General features: G+C 53.3%; 2 long non-coding RNA genes across 2 annotated transcripts; one reads left to right on the top strand and one right to left on the bottom strand.

Annotated features, from left to right (window-relative positions):
* The first annotated feature begins 1080 nt into the window (after window positions 1–1080).
* LOC143644909 (uncharacterized) lies at window positions 1081–10493 on the top strand. The gene is made up of 3 exons (XR_013156966.1): window positions 1081–1148; window positions 6196–6289; window positions 7269–10493. It is a non-coding gene; the product is annotated as an uncharacterized LOC143644909 (long non-coding RNA).
* LOC143644908 (uncharacterized) lies at window positions 10452–12272 on the bottom strand. The gene is made up of 2 exons (XR_013156965.1): window positions 12135–12272; window positions 10452–10796 (listed from the first exon to the last, which is right to left on the bottom strand). It is a non-coding gene; the product is annotated as an uncharacterized LOC143644908 (long non-coding RNA).
* Between the last annotated feature and the right edge of the window lie 11751 nt (window positions 12273–24023).

Genomic DNA, 24023 nt, shown 5'->3' with positions numbered 1-24023 from the left:
TTTTCTTGGAGGCAGATCGTAGCAAAACACAACCCAGGAATGCTGTTGGGCATGTCAGCCCTGCAGGGCTTCTGTCCTCCTCAAATGTCCTGTCATCCAAGCATCTTCTTGCTCAGATATCTGAAAAACACAAACTGCACATGTGACTAACCCGGCTTTCCTTCCTATTGCCAGGCCAAGATGAGGCCAGAGGGAATCAGAGAACACTCTCCTCTCCCCCTCCCAAGAACTCAGGCCAGTGGAAGCCTTCTCTTAGTTTATTTGGATTATTATTTAAAATCCTTGGATGGCGGGAGGCTTCCACTTTCATCCAAGGGGTAAGAAAGTCCAGAATTATTCTCAGGTTGAAAACATCAAGAAAACTAGAAAAAAATGTGAAACAACTGTTTTCAAACTCTGAGAAACAAGCAATGCACAACTGTGAATCCTGAGAGAAGGGGAACAAATGAGGTGAGAGACCTAAGACTGCCTGTGCTGACTGCCTGGGGGCAGTTTCCAGACTGTAGAGCAGGGAGAGGAAATGCAAACAGAGCCCAGTGGACTCTGAATTGAGGAGGCAGAGACTGGAGTTTGTGGAGGCTGAGGTGGCTAGAATTTACAGGACCTAACAGAGAGGGAACAGATGGAGGGAGAGGGGGAGGGGGAGTGTGCTGGTTTGAAAGGATGTATGGACCCTAGAAAAGCCATGTTTTAATCAAAATCCCATTTCGTAAAGGCAGAATAATCCCTATTCAATACTGTATGTTTGAAACTGTCATCAGATCATCTCCCTGGATGATGAGATTTAGTCAAGAGTGGTTGTTAAACTGGATTAGGTGACGACATGTCTCCACCCATTTAGGTGGGCCTTGATTGGTTTACTGGAGTCCTATAAAGAGGAAGCATTTGGGAGAACGGGAGATTCAGAGCGAGCAGAGCAGAACAACCGCCGCGAGAAGCAGAGTTCACCAGCCAGGACCTTTGGAGATGAAGAAGGAAAATGCCTCTCGGGGAGCTTCATGAAACAGGAAGTCAGGAGAGGAAGCTAGCAGATGATGCCGTGTTCGCCATATGCCCTTCCAGATGAGAGAGGAACCCTGACCATGTTCACCATGTGCCCTTCCAGGTGAGAGAGAAACCCTGAACTTCATCGGCCTTCTTGAACCAAGGTATCTTTCCCTGGATACCTTTGATTGGACATTTCTATAGACTTGTTTTAATTGGGACATTTTCTCAGCCTTGGAACTGTGAACTTGCAACTTATTAAATCCCCCTTTTTAAAAGCCACTCTGTTTCTGGTATATTGCATTCTGGCAGCTAGCAAACTACAACAGGGAGAGAAGGAAATCTTCAGAGATCTTTTCAGGTATTTGTCTGAATACTAATTTGTCAGGTGAAACTCCCTGGAGAACAGGCTGAGCCGTCCCAGAGCACGCAGGGCTTGTTTAGGCCCCACTGTCCTGCGTGGGCAGACCTCACAGCACATGGAGCAGCAGACGGAGTGAGTCCTCAGAAAGGCATTACCTTAGTATTGGGGCAAAATTTGGCTTAGACTAGAGGCTGCTTTGGAACTGCCCTAAAAAAACAAGACCATGAAGTATCAAACCGATCCTAAATGACTTAACTGCATGTCAGAATACAGTTCAAATTTCTTCAAAGGAATCAAGCACTCCAGAATGTAAAATTAACCATGGCTAGCACCCAATAAGACCTATGAACAGAGAAAAACCAATCAATTGAAACGGACCCAGGAATTACAGAGATAACGAAATTAGTCAGAAGTGGTGTTTTAAAAACTAGTATGTTCCATATATTCAAGAAGGTAGAGAAAAATATGAATATGATAGATAGAGAAATTAAAAATAGGACCCAAATGAATTTTTAAAGATGAAAAATAAAGTATATGAATTGAAAAATACGCTAGATAGAATTAATAGCAGATTAGAAACTGTATTACATTAGTGGATTTGAAGACAAAGTAACATAAACGATCCAAAATACAACACAGGTTTTAAAAATACTAGGAGGAGAAAGAAGAGGAGGAGGAGGAGAAGGGGGCATGAGTGACATGTTGAAGTAAAGAAAAGGAAAAGAGGCAGAACAGAAAACAACTTTGAAGAAATAAGGACTGAAAAATTTTCGAATTTGTTGAAAACTATAAGCCTATAGATCTAAGAAGCCCAAGGAAACCCAGACAGAGGAGACAAGGAAAATCACACTAAGACACATAATCAAATTTCTGAAAGTCTGGGATAAAGAAAAAAACGTCAAAAACAGCCAGAGGAAGACACGTTATTTATAGAGGAATGAAGAACGACAGCAAATTTCTCCTAAGAAGCAAATTCATAAGGCAGTGGAGTGGCATCTTTAAACCACTGAAAAAAATCAACTTAGAACACCATACCTAGTGAAAACATATTTCAGAATTGAAGATGAAATAATGACTTTTTATGACAAACAAGAGCAGAGAAAATTCATTGCCAAACTATTGGTGCCGTGGTTTGCTCCCCACACCAGCAAAAGCCTCACGAGTCCCTTCCTCTCCCTTCTCCCAGATCTGCGTGCAGATGTCAGTGTCTGCTCCAGGAGCTGAATCCTGGGGCCGAGGGGGGCCTGAGAGTCTTTCACTCTCACCGCTGTCCCCTCCAGGGACCTGGGATTAGGAGGAATGCAGGCTGCTCCCTGGACCCTGCTCGGCTCTAGCTGCAGTTTGGAGAGAACGTGCACACCTGGGATAAGATGCTCATTAGAACCTATAAATCCGCTGCCCTGAATTTGTGATGACCCACCTCCAGTGGGGGGCTTCTCCTCAGTCCCAGGCATCTGCATCGGCTGGCTGGAGGAAGGAGGAATTTCTCCACCAGACCGGGGCCAGACGCACAGTCTGAAGAGCAGATGGGGGGGCAGTGGTCTCTAGGAGGTGTCACATTTCATTTAGTAATGGATGTATTTATTAATTTCGAAAAGAGGCATCGAGTGCCTGCTATGTGCAGGGTAGCGCTCAAGCGCTGAGCCTGTGGCGGTGAACCGGACAGCCCCAAGATCGTGGGCACGGAGCCTCCATTATAGTGGGGGAGAGATGGGCAACTCGTAAATAAACATGCAGTAAGAGTTGTGGGAATAGTAGATCAGGGTAAGGGGAGTTGCCGCTGTTGACAGGCTGGTCAGGAACGACCTCACCAGGAGCTACTTTGGAGCACCTGAAGGAAGTGAGGAGCTGGGCCAAGCCAGCGTCTGAGGAAAGACTGTCCAGGCCAGGGGGAAGCAGCTGCGCTGGTGGAGTGGCAGCACGGCTGGAGGGTTGGGTGGGCAGCAAAAGGCCAGTGTGGCTGGATGAGGTGGGCCGGGCAGTGGGATAGTGTCACTGCCATGGACTCCACCGGCAGCTCTAAAAAACATCCCAGATGTCCCGTCCACTTCTAACTCCAGTGCCTTCACCTGGATTCAGCCACTACCTCTTCCCTGGACTAGCCTCTCGTTCCCCGGTCGCCCTCCCCTCCCATCCACCTCCCACACAGCAGGCAGCGTGACCTTGCTGCAGTCAATTGAATTATTGCTGCTAATTTTTCATTTCACCCCTGTCCTAATTATATACGCTTTGTGATGTGAATTATCAGCCCCTCCCATTAGAATAAGCACGGTGTCCCTCCTTGTCCCAAATGTTGGGCTTGGCCGTGTGCCTCGCTTTGGTCAGTGGAATGTTAATGGACGTGATGCAAGCAGTGGCTTTAAGTGTGAGCTTGTGGACTTTGGTTGGCTTTTCGTAATCTGCTGTCTTCCTGAGGAGAGCATGCCTTGGTAAATACTGGCCTAGGAATGAGAGACACATGGGGAAGACCGAAAATCGACTGTCAGCGTGAAACACAGCTAGCTGACCGGCAGGCTAGTGAGGGGGAGAGTTAATCGCTGTCGAGAACTGCTGAGATTTGGGGGTTGTCATGCAGCATTACTGCAGGAGTAGCTGATGGATACACTTGCCATTGTACTTAAGATAGAATCCAAAGTCTACGCCATGGACTACAGGCCCTCCCTTACAGGCCTTAACTGGCCTGCTTCCGACCTCGTCTCGTGCCATCCCCTCGCCGTGAGACCCAGTGCCCAGCCAACGCAGCCCCTGTCTTGTCCTTGGCTACCCCACTCTCTCTCCCACTCCAGCCCTTTCACATGCTGATCTCTCTGCCCAGCATCTCTTTCCCCAGATCTCTGCTCAGCTGACCCTTTCTTGTTTTCAAGTCTCTCCTCAAACTTCACCATCTAAGTGACGATCTAAAACAGCTTCCCAGCCAGTCTCTATTTTTCCTTCAGAAGACTCACTGCTTGTCAAAATTATTTTTTAAATTATGTTGGCTTGTTTTTCTTCTCTCTTCTCTTAATATGTAAAATTAATGAGAACAGTGACACTGTTATGTTCAACTGTTTTATCCCAGTTGCCTAACATAAATCCCAGTAACTTGGTTCTTTGAAAAAGTTATTAAATTGATAAACCCCTGGAAACACTGAACAAGAGTAAAAGACAGAAGGCAAAAATTACCACTATTTGGAATGAAAAGGGGCCATCACTACATATCCTACAGACTTAATAGGAAGATATTATGACCAGTTTTACACTGATAGAGCAAAAATTGTAAAGAAATGGAAAAATCCCATGAAAATTCAATTCACCAAAATGAAAACAAGAAGAAACAGAAAATCTGAATAGTACCATATCTATTAAAAATTGAATAGTACTATATCAATTAAAAATTGAAAGTACTATATCCACTAAAAGTTTAAAATATTTTCACAAAGAAAATATAAGCCTGTATGGCTTTACTGGTGAATTCTCTCAAACGTTTATGAAAGAAGTCACAAATTCTTCCAGAAGATAGAAAAAAAGAGCACTTCTCAGCTTGCTTTATGAAGCCAGCATCATGTTGATAATAAAACCTGATAAGAACGTTGCAAATCAAATCAGTGATATATAAAATGAATACTATATTACAACTGAGTTGGTTTATTCCAAGAATGCATCATTAAGATGATCATAGAGTTTTTTTCTTTATTCTACTGATGTTGAAAATTATAAAGATTAAATGTTAAACCAACCTTGCATTCCTGGAATAAACTCAGACTCAGAGAAGAGTCTGTCCTTCCTCTTGACTCCCACTCCAACCACTGTCCCCTGGTTTACCCCACTCCAGCCACATGGCCTCCTGCTAGCATGTCCCTGCCTCGGGGCAGTCACACCTGCTCTCACTGTTCTCTTGACAACCACATGCCCAGCTCCCTCCCCTCATGTTCTCAGGACTTACCATCTCAGTGAGCCTTTCCCTGCCTAGCCTTATCTAAAATTTTTATCCCAAGTACACTTTGACCCTTCCCTGCTTCAGTTTCTGTCCTTAGCACTTATTACCATCCTACATGATATAATTTTATTTATCTTGCTTCTTATATGTCTTCCATAATTAGGGCAAATGCTTCCTGTTTTAGGTTTGCTAAACCTGATGAAATGCAGTATACTAGAAATGGGTTAACTTTTACAAAGGGAATATATTAACTTACAACTTTATAGTTCTGAGGCCATGAAAAATTTTCCAAATCGAGGTATCCACACATGCTTTCTCCGCAAAGACTGATTACCAGCGATGCTCAGCTCTCCTGCTTGGCCACACACACAGCGCCGTCGGCTGAGCTCTCTCCTCTCCCGGGTTTCATTGCTTCCAGCTTCTGGCTTCCAAGGCTCACTCTCTGCTTCTTTGGTTTCTCTCTGTTTTCTGTGTCTTCTCTCAGCTTCTCTGTGATTTTCTTTCTCTTCTGTCTCTCTTAGTTTCTGCATGGATCCTTCTGTTTCAGATTCGTATGAGGGTCTCCAGTAAGGGGATTTAGACCCACCTGGGGCAGCCTCAACCGAAATAACCTAATCAACGAGTCCCACCACATAGGTCATGCCCACCGAAGGGGCCTGCTATAAGAGCAGGATCTTTCTGGGGTACAAACAGCTTCAAACCCTCACACTCCCTGAGGCTAGCTGTTTGTGTCTTGTTTTGCACTACGGTATTTCCAGCATCTAAAACAGTTTCTGACACAGAGTGGGCATTCTTAATGAAAATTTTCTGAGTGAATGAATGAACTTGGTGTCCTTCACAGCAAGAAACACACACAGCAAAAGCTTACTGAGGACCTACTATATTCCAGGGACTGCAGAGATGAATCGGACCCCATCTCTCTCCTCCACAGGTCCTGGGGGAGGAAACTGAGTGGGGGCAGGGAGACACAGATCCTGGAATGATATCAGATCAGGATAAGAGCTGAGAGAGAAGCAACGGACAAGGTAGGTGGGCTGCTACTGGAGCCAAGGACAACCCTCATGCTCCAAAGACTTGGCCAAGACAAGCATATCCCCCCGACTCCTCCCGAGACAATCTCCCCCTCCACCAGAGCCTGCCACCCCTCCTTCTTAAAAAGCATTTTTTATTGTGAACTATACATACAAAGAAAAGAAAGGAAGAGCAATGATTTTCAGCGTATACTTCTAGCAGCTACAGAACAGATTTCAGAGTGTGTTATGGGTTACTATTCGACTAGTTCTGATTTTTCCTTCTAGCTGCTCCACAACACTGGAGGCTAAAAGAAATATCGATAAGCGATTCAGCAGCCATACCCATTTGTTATCTTATTCTCTCTGTTATACCTCCTTCTTCTCCTTTGATCCTTCTCCGAATCTATAGGGAACTGTAGGCCTAAAGTTCATTCTGAATTGTTCATGTTGTGAAGGGGTGTTGACACTAAAGGGAGATGTAATTAGTTTATAATCTTGGACAGGCTGGTCCCTCTGGGTTTCAGGATGTATCTAGCCTAGGAACCCTCCAGAAATATTAGGTTCCAGGAAAGCAAATTTAGTGCATGAAACTTTTGTAGAGCCACATGATGTTGGTTGGGGATTAGCAGACCATGGCAATCAGCACTATCTAACTGAAGCTTGTGTAAGTGTAGCCTCCAGAATAGCCTTTTGGCTCTATTTGATCTCTCTTAGCCATTGATGCCTTATTTTATTATATTTCTTTTCCCCTTTTGGTCAGAAAGTTGTTGATCCCATGCTACCAGGGGCCAGGGACATCCCTCGGAGAACTGCCCCACATTGTCAGGCAGACTTAAACCCCTGAGCGTCATGTCCTGCGTAGGTCGGGGGAGATGCCACCCCTCTTGACAAGCACGTTTACAATCTGCTAACCTCGGCTGGTTTGAATGAGTTGAATTGTCAGATCAGGTTTTGTTGTCTGAAAGTCAATTTCTATCTTTAATTCTTCCAGTTGCTCCATGGAGCTGACAGCTCCCCTCAGGGCGAGATGTGCCCCAGCCAGGGGAGAGCCTGGGGGGAGGCGGAGAAGACCTTCCCCAGGAATGAGCTGCTGACAGCCTGGCCTATTGTCTGTCCTTCCATTCTCTACTCTGAGTATTTGCATGGAGGCAACGCAGCAGCGGCTTCAATGTCTCCAGGTCAGTTCCCGGCGCTGAAGTTCCACCTGAAGTCCTCATCCTCTACCCAGGATGCCACAGTTACTTCCTCGGCAATCCCTGGGGATAGCAGAGCGTGGAGGAGGAGTTGAGGTGGGGGACTCAGAGCCCCTTCCCCAGCTCCCCCAGAGCTGTGACTGCGCACGAGGGAGAAGGGAATGGCGGAGATGCGGCAGCCCCCTTGCTCTCCCTTTTTCAGTGATGGTATTTGATGCTCTTGGGATGTGGTCTGCAGGATGGATGGGCATTTACAACACTCAGAGAGCAGGGTGCTGTTTAGTTTGCTAAAGCTGCCAGAAACACAATAGCTTTTAAAAAGGGCATGTATTAAGTTGCAAGTTTATGGTTCAAAGGCCATGAAAATGTCCAAATTAAGGCACCGACAAGAGGTAACCTCCACTCAAGGAAGGCTGATGCCATCCGGAACACCTCTGTCAGCTGGGAAGGCACATGGTGACATCTGCCAGCTTTCTCTACCAGCTTCTTCAAATAGCTTCCCCAGGGGCATTTTCTTTCTGCATCTCCAAAGGTCTCCAGCTGGGTTGGTGCTTAAGTTTTTCCAAAATGGTTCCTCTCTTAAAGGCCTCCAGTAAACAACCCCACCTTGAATGGATGGAGACATCTCCATATGAACCATCTCATCGAAAGTCACCACCCACAACTGGGCGGGTCACATCTCCATGGAAACAATAAGAAAGATCTCGCGCAGCAATACTGAATGAGGGTTAAAGGACATGGCTTTTCTGGGGTACATGACAGTTCCAAAACAGCACAGGCACCTTCTGCATCATTTCTTCTTCATCCCTAAGGCCCTGTACTTCTCAAGCATTCAAGCGCACACTCAGTCAGTCAACAAACATTTATCAAGCATCTATTATTTGCCTAACCCTGCTCTAGGTATAACAGGTCAGAGGTGGTGCCTGCTCCCATTAACAGTCTAGAAGGGAGATGAATCAAATACTCTCGCACACGGTATTCTATTCTAACTGCCATGCAAACAAGTTCTATGAAGGAGATTTAGGGAACAAGGGGGGCTATTATAAGGGAACCTAATCTAGTCTAGTCATTCCAGGAAGGCTTCCTGGTGGAGGTGGCACTTATATTTAAGTAAGAAACTGTGGGCAGGAGCTGATCAGGAGGAATTTGAGAGAGCAAGGTGACAACTCCAGGCTGAGGGAAAAACAGCAAGTGCAAAGGCCCAGTGGCAGGAAGATAAACCTGTGGAGCTTGTAAAGCTCAACTTGACCTAACTCCTCTCTATTTCATAGAGGAGAAACCTAACAGGAAATGACATGTCCAAGGTCACACAGTGAATCGGACAGGACTAGGATTTGAACCTGGAGTCCCTGTTCCCTGTCTGCCAAGCTCTCTTTTTAAACTGTTAACTATTCGACCTGCTGGCTCCAAGCTGCTCCCAATTTCTTTCTTGGATCACAGGGAATCTGACTTGACTCCTCTCCCCCCAGTCCGTAACCCCGGCTGCTTTATCTTGGGTGTGGGCCATTGTGGAATGTGTGTCAGAGGGTAGCAAGGGAGAGGAAACATTTGTCCTTGAACACGTGTTGTCCCGTGGCTGTGTGCTGACACGGGGCGCAGGGGTGAGGGTGTGTGTGGGTGTGAGAGCATCTCACCAATCCCTCCTGTCCACCACACTGCTGTGGCCCTGGGTGGCCCAGCATCAGTTCCCTCCAGCGAGGAGAGTGGGAACCCCGCCGGGAGACTTGCCAGAGCAGTTCCTGAAGGGTTTCGGGGTCTCAAAGGTGGAAGGGACCCCCAGCAAAGAGCAAACCCAGCTTGGGCTCCCCCGTCTCTCTGCCATTCCTCCTCTGCCTCTCTCACCCCACCTCACCCCACCTTGGAGCCAGACTGAAACGAAACCACAGTTTTCTGGGCTTACCCCAGTCTGCTGAATTAGAACCCCTGAGTTGGGGCCTAGGAGTCTGCATTTTCAATAAAACTCCCCCAGGTCATTCTGAGGCAGTGCTGGGGGGTGGGGTGGGGTGGGGGCTCGCAGGCTGTGCCCCTGCCAGCTCCCTGGAAGCCCCACCCTCTGGTTCTGGAGCGGCAGGGTGGTGCCTCCCCGTGAGCCCAGGGTGTCTGCAATGCCCATGACTCTGGTTGGGGCTGATTTCCTGCCCCTGCATCACTCACAGAGTAAAGCAAAGCCGCACGATGGACAGGAAGGTCCCAGGGTTCAGTCTTCGGCTCCCTCTGTCTCTGTCATCCCCTCTCTGCCTCTCCCCACCTTGAACCCTTTGTCTTTCCTCTTCGCCTTATCTCTCTGTATCTCCATCTCTCTGTCTCTCCACTCCCTCCCTCTCTGTCTCTCTGTTCTCTGTGCCCAGGTTCATTGATTTGGAGGCTCCTGGGCCCTCCAGGTCTGATACTGACCAGCCGTCTGTCCCCTGCCCCCATCCTTCCTGCTTTCAGTTTCCAGCCCTGACTCTGTCATGACTTATGGGCTCTGAGCCTCCCAGGCCCCACCTGCTCACCTGTCCACAGGCCGCACCTGCTCACCTGTCCACAGGCCCCACCTGCTCACCTGTCCACAGGCTGCACCTGCTCACCTGTCCACAGGCCCCTCCTGCCGGCCCACAGGATTGACGAGGGATGGAAACGAGAGCCTCAGTTCCACCCCCACCCCGGCTGTAAGGTCTGGGCATGCACTCCTGCCCATCCGCTGCCTTTTCTCCCTGTCCCAGCCCCTGGCTCAGGAGTTTCTCCCCGGACGCGCCCCGTGAATGTTTGGTGACGAACTGAAGGCGCGACTGCTGGGTGATTGCAGGAGACGTTCGTCAGGCTCTCCAGGACCCAGAGCTGTCCGAAGACATTCCATTAAATGACATGGAAATTAAACGACGAGCCAGCCCGGGGGTGCTGGAGGCGGGCGAGGCGCGCAGAGGCAGGGGTGTCACAGGCTCTCTTCCAAATGTGTTTCCCCTCACGCGGTGGCGCCCAGTGGGCCTTGGACACGCAGCTCTTTCCAAATCAGTCTTTAATAATTGAGTTGTACAAATTGAGCCTGATTACACTGTATCATTGCAAACGCACTGCTGTACATCTGAATGATGAAACTGGGATCAAAAAGCAATACGGAATAGATGCTAAGCAGGCTGCGACCCTCAAATTGCAATCCCCTTGAGCACCCACGCAGGACGTTTGAAGGGCCAGTCCCTCAGCTTTGGGGGTTCTCGAGGCCTGGGCCACCTCTCCCTCCTTTCAGCCGCCGGCCCCTCCCGTAGGCAGGAGGCAGAGGAGGGCAGGAAGGGTTCGCGACAGCCACACCCGCGTCTCCTGGCTCTTGAAGAAGCACTAAATGAAGGCTGGTTGAGCAGACAAATGTCAGAACTGGGGGGTGCTGGAGGTCAAACCACCACCCCCCTTTGGAAGCCCAGAGAGGGGAAGGGGCTGTTCAAGGGCCCCCAGTGAGCTCAGAGGCAGCCTCTGGGGAAGCGCCCTCCTCACCTCTCGCCTGATGTCCCCTCATGGGCCGAGTCTCCGGGGCCAGGCCACCTGGGTGCAGACCCCTCTGACCGTCAGCTGCCCTGACAGGGGCTGGTCCCAGGGACGCAGTTCCCTCTTCTGCAAAGTAACGGCAGTGCCGCCTCCCCGGGGTGTGCTGAGCTCCCCACAGGGGGGCTTCCCTTCCCCTCCAGCAGGAGGAGCAAAGGCTCAGAGGGTTCAGGGTGTCTGCCAGGGACACTGGGGGGACGCCGGGGGACGCCTGCCCCCTGCCCGCCCCTGCCGCTCCCCTGGCCTGGTTGATGAGGGCAGAACAGCAGACTGCAGCCGGCCAGCCTCTCTCCTGACAGGGCTGCCCCCGCATCTAAAAGCTCCCAGACAGGTAAGCTGGTTCACAGACCTGCGAGGCCGGGGCTGCTGTGAGGAGAGCCACCCTGGTTCCCCAGGAGCGCCGAATCCCAGAGAGGAGCGCGGGATACAGCCCGAGCGTGTTGCAAGGAGGCTCCCGCTGCCTCTTGCTGGGGGCCAGGACCCCTCCTCCAGGGCAGTGACGGCCCCTTTCCCAGTTCCTTCCTCTCCACCTGCTCTGTCTCTCAATGCCAGAATGGGGGGTTCTCCCACTGGTGGGCCGTGGGTCCGCTCTGGCCAGTGGACGAGTCCGGGATGACCCACCCAGTGATTTTTCAGAAAGAATTGAGCCAGTGTCCAAAAGTCAGGGGATTTCTTAGGTAAAACAAAAACCAGCAACTAGATTCTACCTTCTCTTTAAAAAGTTATGGAGACTTGTTGCAACTCAGCACCACCTCTCAGCGATGTGGGCTGGGGGGAGCAGTGTCCCCCACGGCGGGCAAGCCATGCTTTCTCCAGCTCCCACTGCTCCCCCCCCCCCCCGTTTCTGACGGCCCAGCCCTTTCGTTATTTACATCCTGCCTGTCCCTCCGCATCCTGCCTGCTCCCCCGCATCCGAGCCGCACAGCCTGGCTCAGGGCACGCATTGCCTCTGAGGACACCAGGGCCCAGAGAGGGAGAGGAAGGCGCCAAGGTCACCCAGAAGGCTCTTCCGGGGGGGCCCCCCGTGGCTGCCCCAGGGCGCCCCTGGCTCCCACCCTCCTTCCCTGAAGCCTCCCCCCACCCCACCCCCGCAGGCAGCTGCCCAGAACGCCTCTAAAATTCAGGCCTGATCTCATTATGTCACTCACTTCCCAGCTCTGAGAAGAAAACACCGTCCTGGTCTCAGGTTGAAGTCGAACCTCCTTCCGATGACATTGAGGCCCCTTCTCTGGGCCCGGCGCCCTCCGGCTCCTTGCCTCACTGGTCGCCCTGTCCGGTCTTCCCCAGCAACCCATCCCACCGGCCACGCGGTACTATTTGCTCTTCCCTGAGCACAGCCACGCCCTTCCCTCTGGCCCACACACTGCTCCCCTCCTGCCGATGAAACTCTGCTCAGCCTTCAAGGCCCAGCAGCACATCTCCTCCTCCAGGAAGCCTTCCTTGACTCTCAGTGCCCACTCTGGGGTCCCCGTTCAGTGCTGACGATGGCCTCCCCTCCTTCACCACTAGGTTCACCTGCCCACCCCCACGTATCACCCTGTGTTCTGGCCCCAGAGGAGCTGTTTTTCCCATATTCCCCTGCTTCCTGTTAATAATAACATTTACTGAGCACTGAGTGTGTGGCAGGCCCTTGAATATATTAGCTCATAAATGCTTTCCACTCCTTTGAGGAAGATGGATCTCCCAGTCTGCCCAGATGGAGAAACTGAGGCACAATATGGTTAAAAGCATGTCTAAGGTCCTGCAGCCTGTAAGAGGCCACGGCAGGACCCAGCTGGGGTCCGGAATCCCAGGTCCCACCCCCATGCTGGGGGGAGGGTCAGGTCAGTGGTCAGGGCAGGGCGGGCAGCTCCTGAGGCATGTCTCTGAGTTTTGAGCTGCTTAGGCCCACTGTACAGCCCCACGTCCAGCCTGGACCCCTCCTCCCTCGTCATTCCTCTGATGGCAAAGCCCAGAAAGTGCTTTTGTGGGTGGGGCTGCCCCAAACAGAGTGCTCTACTGGAATTTCTCCAACCAGCCACCTGACCTCCGGGCCTTTGCACCTGCTGTTCTCTCTCCCCAGGCCTTGCTCCCTCCTGCCGTCCCCCCAGAACTCTGCCCTGTCCTTCTAGAGGAAGCTCAAGCGCCACTTCTTGGGAGGAGCATCTCCCAGGTTGGGTGTGGAGCATCGCCATGGGCTCCCCAGGCAGGACCCCACCCTCACCTCTGACCTTCAGCATCTGGCGGCTTAGCTGGCCGCCCCTAGGCTGAGCTCCCCGCTTCCAGTTTCCCGGGGGCCTGTGGACAAGAACCTCTTGGGGACTCAGACAATGCCAGGAAGAAGGGAGAGAGGGAGGAAGGAAAACGGGTTTCACGTCACCTACTGTCGACTCCAGATTCCTTCCCATCTGGGTCCTGCCTGCCTCTCTGCCCTCAGTCGGGTTCCCCACCGCCGGGCGCCTGCCTCGGCCCCGCTGAGCTCCCTTCTGTTCCTCAGGCAGGCCGAGTCCTTCCTGCCCCACGGCTCTCGCCCCTGCTCCTCCCTCTGCCTGGGGGGCCCTTCCCCTGCTCCAGTCATGAATTTCTCCTGGTCATTCGGGTCCCCACCTCCCCACTTGTTCCGCTGGCGCGGTGACTCACCCCGCGTCTGCTCTGTGTCGCCCCTGCTGGCGCACGAGCCTCAGAAGGGACAGGCTTCCCTCACCTGTCTTGTTGGTGGAATCCACGGCACAAGGTCCCGCACAGAAGTGCTCAACAACGATTTGAGTGAATGCAAAAAAGGGAGGGCCGAAAAGCGGGAACAAGAGAAAGAACGAAGGGAGGGAGGGAAGAGGAAATAAGAAAAACAGCACTAATTCTCCCAGCTCTTGCATGTTGCTTGAACTTGGGCCCAGGTGGGGGGGAGGGGGGGGAAACAGGAATGGGAGTGGAGAGGGCAGACATCTCCCTTCACCCTCCAAAAGGCAGCATCTGCGCAAGAGCCATCGTCAGCAATCGCACTGGGTCGAGAGTCCCTGCCCCCCCCAGCCCCCAAGGACAAGGCCCTCTAATGAGGTGGGTCACTGTTGATCTCAAGGGTGCTGGGAAGGATGGAAGAGGGATGCGCGAGCGGGTGGGGCCTGACCAGAGGTGGGACGGAGGAGGAGAGGATCGGGGCTCCAGGGGGCAGGGTCCTAGTGCCCGGGGAACAGAAGGCTCCTATGGGAGGGGACGCTGCCCCTGCATGGAGTCCCCGCACAGCAGCCTTCCTACTGCCTGGAAAAATACAGCTGACCCCGCTCACCCATCAGAGTGAGGAGAGCAGCACTGAAATTAAGTACCAGGAGAATTCAAAGTCACATAAAACTCCATTTAGGGATTACGCAGTCGCACTTCACGGTGAAGCCATCCTCTTGCATTTATTACGGCCACTGAGCATTCGCTCAGGACCTCTCACCTGCAGGTCCCCAGGCAGGCAGCAGGTTGCCCAGTGGGTGGCACACGGCACCACTGGTCTATGAGCCCGTTCTCCGGGTCGTGGGAGGAGGGGCGCTGCTTGTCTGCTCCCCATCAGCCCAGCGGTGCCCCACCCCCCCTGCTATTGGTCACAAGGAGAGAAGGGAAGGCACGACGAGGGTGCAAGCCAGGCCACCCCTCTGCGGAGCAGCTGTGGGTTTGCGATGTGGGTGCAGACGTGCCAGGCCGCACGGGGCAGCCGGCGCAGGCAGCGTGCAGAGCAGGCGTCAGACCCGTGAGGAGCCTCGGTGGTGGCTTGTTAAGCTGCTGGAATACAATATACCAGAAATGAGGTGCCTTTTATAAAGGGAACTTGATGAGTTAAAGTTCACAGTTCTGAGGTTGTAAAAATGTCCCAATTAAGGCACCAATAAGAGGTTACCTTCACTTAAGAAAGGCTAATGCCATTCGGATCACTGCTATCAGCTGCGAAGGCATGTGGCTGGCATCTGCTGGTCCTTGCTCCCGGTTCCAGTGCTTCCAGCTTCTGGTGCCAGTGTTTCCTCTCTAACCATCTGTGGGCCTTCACTTTGTTCCTTCAGGACACAACTCTGGGTTCCGACTTGCTCAGCATCTCATGGAAAGGCACCTGGCGATGTGTGCTGGGCTCTGTCCTCTCAAGATATCTGCTCTCTCTGTCAGCACTCCAAGCATCTCCAAACATCCGTGTCTCTGTCAGTTCTGAAGAAAATGTTCTCCAAGCATCCGCACCTGCTCAGCTCTGAGCTCTCTCCAAAATGTTTCCTCTTTTAAAGGACTCTGCTAAACTAATCAAAACCCACCCATCTAACCAAAAGGTCACACTCACATCGAGCACGCCGCAGCTCCCTGGAGATAATCTAATCAGAAGTTTCCACCCTTTGATACTGAATCAGGATGAAAAGAAACAGCTGCCTGCACAAAAGCGGGTGAGGATTAAAGCATGGCTTTTCTGGGGTACCTGATCCTTTGAAACCGGCACAGTGGTCCTCGGGCCTGTTGCTCTCCGGATGAGGACAGCGAGCCACAGAGGGTGGAGGGACTCGCTGAGGGCCAGCGTCAAGTGTCAGGGGTGGATAGCCTCTGGGGTCCATCCATGAGAACAGTCTTTCTGGTGCTGTGTCGATTGCAGGATTTAGAGGCCACGCTATGTGGTGGGATTTTGTTGGGAGAGATGTGTGACGGAGTGGAGAAGCACTGGTTCAAACCCTGGCTCCGCCACTTTCTTGCGGTGTGTGCTTGGGCAAGTGACTTAACCTCTCTGTGCTTAAGAAGCTTCACCTGCAACCTGGAGATAAAAATGATACCATCTGCCTCCTACGGTTGTTGTCATCATTTGGATCTGGGCCTAGCACACAGTGGGGGCTAAATAAGTGTGTGTTAGTGTTCTTGCCTTCCTGGCATCTGTTTACCTTTTTAGCAGCAGCTTGTTGAGTGTCCTTTGGGGAACTCAGTACCTTTGGGGAGCTCCTCCACCACCTCCTCCCTGGATCTCCAGGATGGGTGGTGGACTCAGACCAGGCCATAAAGGCTGAATCCCGCTGGCCCCGGGGGCTCGGTTGCAGTATCAAGAATGGGCACTCTGCCCACTGGTCCTGCCAAGCTGGTAGGGTGTGAGCCTGGAGCCGCTGGAGCCCTTCCTGTCACTACTGGAGACTAGCAGATGTGAGGATCCAGCCAGAGGAAAGCACAGCTGAGAGACGGGCAGGGCGGGGGAAACACAAGTCTGGGGGTAGAATTTGGGCACCTGAACCCAGCCCTGCCTGGAGGCTCTGAGCCCCGAGGGTTTCAGTTCCACGAGTTAAAACTGTTCAAGTCCAAGGCCCCTTGAATTGGGTTTCTGTTGCTTGCTGCAGGGTTCTGTCTCATACCACTCCTCTCGCCTGGAGGAGAGTCCGAGCTCCAAATTTGTGCAAAGCTCTGCAGGACCCGACACTGCCGCTGAGCATTCCCCCAGCCCGACCCGCGTGCTTCAGCTGCACCCATGCCCCGGTGTGCAGCCCGCGCCCCTAGGCCCGCCTCCCTGCCGCCTGCACCCATGCCCCGGTGTGCAGCCCGCGCCCCTAGGCCCGCCTCCCTGCCCCACCAACGGCTCTGCCGAAGGTGACTTTCCCTCTTTGCCTGCCTGGAAAACTGCTCTTCATCCTTCAAACTCCTTTGCAGGAATCACTTTTTCCTCTCCCTGACTCCCCCCGACCAGGCATTGCCTCCACTATCACCATCAAACCCGGGGTGTGTTTATATATCGCTCCTTTTCTGGGTTGGGGTGGCTCATGTGTCGGTCTCCCCTAGAGAGATGAGAGGCTCTTGGTTGCCTAGTGCCCAGCTCGGCTCCTGGTGCCTCGGTGGAGCTGGGTAGAAGAGGCTGAACTGAGCAGAACTTTATCAGAAAGGCCCTAAGCAAACGTGACCGGCTGGTATGTCTGAACACCAACCCCAGGGCCCGAACACCTCACATCTCTGGCCGGTGGAGGTTTCTGGAAGATGACTCTTCTGATACGCCTGCTTCGTTCCTGACCAGGTGGAGAACACTGGGTCTTCATCAGAATTCCCTCGCCTGGGTTTAAAGCCCAGCTCTGTCCCTTCCTCGCTGTGTTACTCTGGGAAGGATCATTACCTTCTCTGAGCCTCGGGCTTCTTTTATGTTGTCAGGTTGGACTTACCGACGCGGTGTCTGCAAGGGGACTGTAGAGTGCCTGGCGCACGGTGAGCACCCAATAAACGTTCGGTGCCGTTATTCACGGCCGAGAAAATGAGGCAAAAATTTACGAGAACTTTGACAGGGACCTTTGGTAACTTTCCCCACAACTATTTCATACTAAATGGCAATTTACGTGAGTGTTTCTGTGTCGCCCTCTTTAATTGATGTAGCAGCACTTCTGGAAGCTTCCTGCCTCCCAGGCCCAGGGATGCCGTTTGAAGGTGATTAGCAAAGATGTTTGTGGGCATTTTAGGAAATGTTGAGCACCAGGCCCTCAGTGAGGAGCATCATCACACCATTCGCATGGGAGAATTAGGTTAGATTTAGATCATTTCGGCTAGTAAGTGCCATGTTGTAAGCCCAGTCTCTCCCAGGCTGGGTGGAAAAAAAGTTCAGGGATGGAGGACCTCATGGCAAAGCTGAGCGTCCAGCTGTTGCCCCCTCCCTGGCCTCTGGTCTCCTGCCCCGGGGTGGGAAGCGTCACCCCCCATCTTACACCATGAGCCCTGGGAAAACTGCCTGTACCTACAGGACTGCTTCTAGGGACTTCATGGCTCACCTAAATGGGCCCTGGACTGTCTCACTTCTCACCAAGTGCTCAAGAAAACCTCCTGGGCACTGGGCATGGTGATCAGTGTGTCCCCTTATTAAACTGCACCCTCCATGTGAGAAAGGTTCTTTGACTAGCCCCATTTTACATATAAGTAAACAAGGCCCAGAGAGGTGAGCTGACTCGCCCAAAGTCACACAGCTTTGCAGCAGGGGGCAGAACCCAGGGCCGCCTGGCTCCAAGGCCTGTGCTCCTCCCATACCACAAACCCCTGTGTCCTGGGGCTTCTTGTCCTCTAGCCACTCCCCAGCCTGACTCCTTTCCAGGCTCCCCTCTGCCAGTGCTGGTCGAAGACTCCAGCAAATCTTCTCTCCTGGGCAACATACAAGTGACCACTTCTTGCTGTTTTCAAGCTTTTGGAATCAGCTTCCGACAGGGCCTTTTCCAGGAGGAACACAAATGTTTCTAAGTAGAAAGACAACCCATCCTGGGGAGAAGCAACTCACAAATTCATATCCTACTGGTGATTTATTCAAAGGCTGAGGGCATCGTATCACAGAGCTGCAGGTGTCGCGGCCCCTCTATCACCCGACAGCGGGGAAGAAGCCAGCCCCTCTGTCCTGGCTCTGTCACGCTGACGGGCCGGCTGGTGATAGAAGACGTGACCCTGGGCTGGCCTGCTGGAACACACTCTCTCTTTCCCCATCTTTCCTCCGGATGGACGGGGCTCTGAGGGTCTAGAGGGGAGCAGAGGGGGCCTAGCGGGGAGCAGAGCTAGGAGACGGAAGTGGCCTGGGTCCCTGACTGATGGCACAGAGCAGGGATCCCCACCTCCATTGACCTGACTTGGACTTAGGACACAAATAAGAAAGAAACTTTTTTTGGATTAAGTGCCTTAGGTTCAGAGGTTATTTGTTACAACCGTTCTCCTCCTCCGACTGCTGTGCTCTCCACTCACAGGCTCTGGATTTCTTCCTCATTCTGCTTCTCCCCCGGAGCCCCGGGCCTCACGCTTTCTACTCTCATCTCACCCTACGGTAACTCCTCTCCTGCCCTCCGAGGCCCAGGAGCTCCTCTCGGCTTCCCTAGGCCTCTGGGAGGTGACGATCACCTCCAAGCAGCATGGCAGGCAGGAAAGGGCAGACAAATGGCTCTGGCTCAAGAGCTGAGCTTTTGGTTCCAGTCTCGGCTCTACTCCTAATTGACTACACAAATGAGGGTGAGCGCCTCTGCCTCTCTGGGTTTCAGTTGCTCCATCTATTAAATACGGGAGACAGATTTTTAACCTTTAATAGTGGCAGTTAAAGTGGATTCAATTACTAAAGAGACCCACAGGACGCAAAATGACAATGCTTACAAATCTACAGGTTCTTGCAGGAGAAGGAGCCCATGTGTGGCGGCACTCAGGTAAAGCTCTGCATCGGCTAAAGGCTGCTTCCCAGAAGGATGCTGGGCCGGGTGCAGGCTGTCGGCTCCTCCTGGGTAGGGCTGTGGCCAGAAGCCCCCATGCCGGGCATGTCCGTGGAGCACCTGGGGATAGAGACGTCTCCAGGTCCTGGGCAATTCCTGCTAAGTTGCCGGCCTCAGCAGCAGAGCCCTGGGGGCTCACCAGGACCAGGGCTCGGTTTGCTAAACCTGCTGGCAGGTGATACACCAGACACGGTTGGCTTCTACAATGGAGATTTATTAGTTTACAGATTACAATTCTTAGGCCCTGAGCGTCCACCTCAAGGTATCGACAGGATGATACCTGGGCTCTGAAGATGGGCTGCCAGCATCCAGGACCCTCTGTCCCATGGGTAGGCATGTGCCCGGCATCCTGTGGTCCTCTGCTCCCAATTCTGTGGCTCCCGGGGCTCCTGTGGCTCCAGCGACTCCTGGGGCTCCCGGGGCTCCCGCGGCTCCAGCGGCTCCCGTGGCTCCCGCGGCTCCAGCGGGTCCAGTGGCTCCCGTGGCTCCCATGGCTCCCGCGGCTCCAGCGGCTCCCGTGGCTCCCATGGTTCCAGCGGCTCCCGGGGCTCCCATGGCTCCCGCGGCTCCAGCGGGTCCAGTGGCTCCCGTGGCTCCCATGGCTCCTGCGGCTCCAGCGGCTCCCGTGGCTCCTGTGGCTCCCGCGGCTCCAGCGGCTCCCGGGGCTCCCGTGGCTCCCACGGCTCCAGCGGCTCCCGTGGCTCCCTCTCTCAGCTTTTGTGGGCTCTCTCTGCACTTCTGTGGTCCTCTCCTAGCTTCTCCAGGGCTTTTCTCTCTGAGCGTCTCTCAATTTCAACTCTCAGCTTCTGTGTGTCTCATCCTCTCCTAAAGGACCCCAGTGAGAGGGTCAGAACCCTCCCTGGATGGGTGGGTCACATCTCCATGGAAACAACCTGACCTAAAGGCGCCCCCCACCTAGGTCTGCACCCACAGGATGGGTTGAAAGAACACCGCCTTTTCTGGGGTGCGTGAGGCTTCACACCAGCGCACGCGGGTACGAGTCTCCCTCTTATCAGCAGACGGTGATGCAAGCCGGTTCAAGCTGTCCTGAAACAAAGCGACCCTGTGAATCAGCGTGTCTTGCGCTCTGGCCAGGGTGAGAGTCATGTTAGCAAAACTGCTCACAGCCTTGTCCCTCAGGCAGGGCCTTTTTTGGGCAGAGCAATCATCCTCAGCTGGATGGCAATCAAAACGCTCACACAGGCTCCAAGCACTGGTAATAACCAGTCAACAGACAGCTGGACACCACCGCCAACTTCCTCGTGCTTTTTATTAACTTTACAATTATTGTTATAAAGTTATAATTATTGGGCCTCTCTGAGCTGCAGATGTCTGTGCTGTATGGCCTGCACCTGCTGGGTGATTAAGAATTGTCATGATCTATCATTAATCAAATGCAAATTTTCTTCGGGCCAATTCTCCTCCACAGGTGCAATGTTCTGAGGGGGTTTTGATTCCATCTCCCAACACATGCTTGTAAGGATCAGCCCTGTCACGGGTTTGATTTGCTGCTACGGTATTCATTTCACCTGTGACTCCCGTAGTGCACCCTAAATGCGGCGGCATCACAGGCGCTCTGCAAACACAGTCGCAGCGTCAGGCTCCCGTGGAGTTACGTGGAGTTACGATGGGATCATTTTGTCCCTCTCCACAGAATCTACCTTTCCTACACACCACGTGCTATTTCTTGTAGGCGTGTGGCTTGGAGACCACGTCTCCACTCTTTCAGGGTTCAAAACCCGTCGTGGACACGGCCGCACCCCTTTCTTGGCTCCCGGGAGGTGGGCCCAGCCACGGGGTTCCGAGAGGCCTTCAAGCGGGACCCCGGGTTCGCCAGTCCCAGGAGCCCGACACGGGAGGAGGAAGGGCGCCAGGTCGGATGGTGCCCAGAGCGGGACTCGCACAGCGTGGAAGCCCTGCTGCTCAGAGCCCCGGGAGAGCAGTCCTTCCTTCTTCTGGGGCACGTGGCTCGGTCTCAGCCACACTGATCTCCCAGCAGCCAGGCCACGGCAGGACAAACCGGCAGCGCCAAGGGGAGGCCCAGCTAAGCCCCTGGTTTTGCTGAATCATCCTGGCAAATGCCAATGCTGGCCCAGGAAAGGGGTGACCCACTGCCTCTCTCAGGTAGGGGTGGGGGTGGGGGGCTGTGCCGCAATCCCAGACCTCCTGGCGGCGACAAGATACCCCAGGACTCTTGCCCGCCAATCCCCTTGCGCCATGCTCTGAGCAAGCGCTTTCCGAATACCTCCTGCACCCCTGGCCCTTCCACCCAGCATTGCTGAATCCTTAGGTCTCACACCACGTGAGAGGGAGTGAGTGCCAGACTCAGGTGTTGTGGCCCCAACCTGGGCTTCTCACTTCCAGGATCAGGATGTCCATGAGATTAGGACTGACCCTGGTACCAGCCTAACCTGAGCCAGAACCAGTGGTCACCCAGGGCCTGGGCAACCTCAGAGCGAGTGGAATGAGTTCCTGTGAGGGCTCCTTATGCATCTCATGCTATGCCACTGCTTTCTGGTGCCCAGTTTTTGCTTACCGAGCCCTTTTCTAAACGTTTACACTTCACAATAATACTCTGAGGTGGGATGGGTGCCACACTCTCCCGTCTTACAGACAAGTCAGCTGAGGCTGTGAGAGGTTGTGACCTCACTGTGAAACAAGGGCAGGTCCAGGGGTCTTTAGGGCAACCTCCCTGGTGCCTGGCCTAGCAACTTCCACATTAGCAGGCCCTTGAAACTTTTTGACCAGTGAATGAATAAATAAGGTGCAGATTTCCCATTTTTTTTATACTTAGCTTTGACCTGAAATGCTCAGGTCAAAGATTGTGCAAGAAAAGGCTATAGAGATCATTTGAACCCCTCATTCTATAGAAGAGGAGACAGAGGCTCAGAGAGGGCCAGTGGCTGGCTCAGAATTACATAACCAGTCAGAAAGAAAGAGCGAGTTAGACGTCTTGTGACAGATCAATCTCAAAAGTTTCCCCAAGTGGGAACAGTGATGCTGGGCCAGAGAAACATGCTTTGCAAACAGCCTCACTGAGCAGGGGGGCAGGTGGGTAGGGGGGAGACCTCTCAGGAGCTGCCTGTGCCGAAGGGAGGGGCAGTGGTGGGGTCCAGTAAGCCTTTCAGTGGCTCAAGGAAAGGCGAACGGGGAGGGGTGGAGGGGAGTGGGAAGAGGGGCTACCCCCACTAAGGGCTTCACTAAGCAATGTGCAGTGATCTCAAAGCTGGAAGGAGCCCAGAGCCAAACAAGCCGTCCTGCCCACTTCGCTCCTGCGGACAGGAAAGGGGGAAACGCACAGCCCGGCTCTCACGAAACTGGCGGTCTGGGGGGGGCAGACGGACGCGCAGGGAGGCCCTCCAGTCTGTGCCCCCCAGTCCTTTTGCTTTCTCTCTGATTTCTGTTTTATGTGCCATTTATGGTCCCCACTCTACTGCCCCTTCCCTCCCTCCTTCCTTCACTTGGTCTCCCTTGGCCCCACTACCTCTGCTCTCACTGGCCTCCAGCGTTCTCTTTCATGCCTTGTATCTCTCAGCTCGGCCTCTGGCTCGGCCTTCCTTGCCTCTTCCCACCACCTCCTGGCCTCTCTCTCTCTCTCATTCTCTCTCTCTCCCTCTCTGTCTCACTGTCTGCCCTGTCTCTTCAGTTTCTCCCTCTCTCTCTGACCCCCAGCTCGTCTTCTGTCTCTCACAGTTTCTTGCTACTTTTCCCTCTCCCTCCACTTCTCTCCCAGACCTGAGCCAGCACCTCCCTCCCTGTGTCCCGGGCCAACTCCTTTCCTGGGCCCTCTCCCCGCACCGGCCAGCCAGCTGTGAAAGCACCCACCTCATAACCCAAAGGCCAGGATGGATGGGAAAATAAATTCCTGATTAGTGTTTTAATTTTAAGGATCTTTAGAGGGGACTAAAGAGCCCGGGAGGCTGGTGGACAATATTAAAACCATAAATTCTCCATGGGAGGGGAAGAGAAGGGCAGAAAGGAAAGCAGAGGGGAGCAGACGGGCTGGGGAGGTAAGGCACGGAGGAATGGGGAGGCTGGGAGGAGATGGACACTGCCGAAAGTGTGGGCCCCCACGTCTCCTCCCAGAGCTGCCCTCAGAGCCCTGCCCACCCCGTGCCCACTGACCAGTCCCCCAGCTCCCTGTGTAGGAGACAGAGGGCCTGGGTGCAGGCCGTGAACTCACCTCTCCACGCTGGTGGCACGAGTGTTCGGTCACCTCGGTCATCAGGACAGGCTTAGGGTGGGGTGGGGTTACCTGCTCGCGCCTAAGTCCTGACTCTACTCTGTGCCTCAACTTCCCCATCTGTAGAGTGGAAAAGACAGCTGCGCAGAAGACTGAAATGAGACGATGCCCGATTCAGGCTTAGAACTTAGAACCCATGCTGTTGGCTGTTGGCACCCCTGACTCTCACCCTTCTTTACAGATGAGTAAACTGAGTCCCAGAGGTCCAAGCCCCTTGCCAACAGCCATGAGGGCTGAAGGGCTGGAGTCAGGACTCAACTCTGAAGCCCCTGGGACTTGCAGTTTTGGGGTCTACTACAGGGGTAGGGCTGCCAGCACGTAGGGTGGTTTGGTTTTGTCGCGTCAGCCCAGGATCTGTGGGCCCCGTGGCCTGGTGGCGGAGGAGGTGGTCTGCCCCGAGAGGTAAGGCCCTTAGCCCTGGCTGGCAGCCACTGAGTAAGTGTGACATGTAGCCTCTGGAACCTTCTGCCTGCCTCCATTGTACGTTCTCCCTCTCTTAACCTCTCCACTTTTTCCCCCTTCATTTTTTGGTCTTTTGGGTGACCCAGGGAGGAAAGGGCACCGCGTCGCCCAACTCCAGGGGGCACCGCACACCTGGAGGGTGGGGTGGGGTGGGGTGA

Source organism: Tamandua tetradactyla, chromosome 8, assembly GCF_023851605.1.
Source record: "Tamandua tetradactyla isolate mTamTet1 chromosome 8, mTamTet1.pri, whole genome shotgun sequence".
NCBI classification, from domain to species: domain Eukaryota; kingdom Metazoa; phylum Chordata; class Mammalia; order Pilosa; family Myrmecophagidae; genus Tamandua; species Tamandua tetradactyla.
Note: the sequence above shows the minus strand (reverse complement) of the source record. Positions and strands in the feature narration are given on the sequence as shown.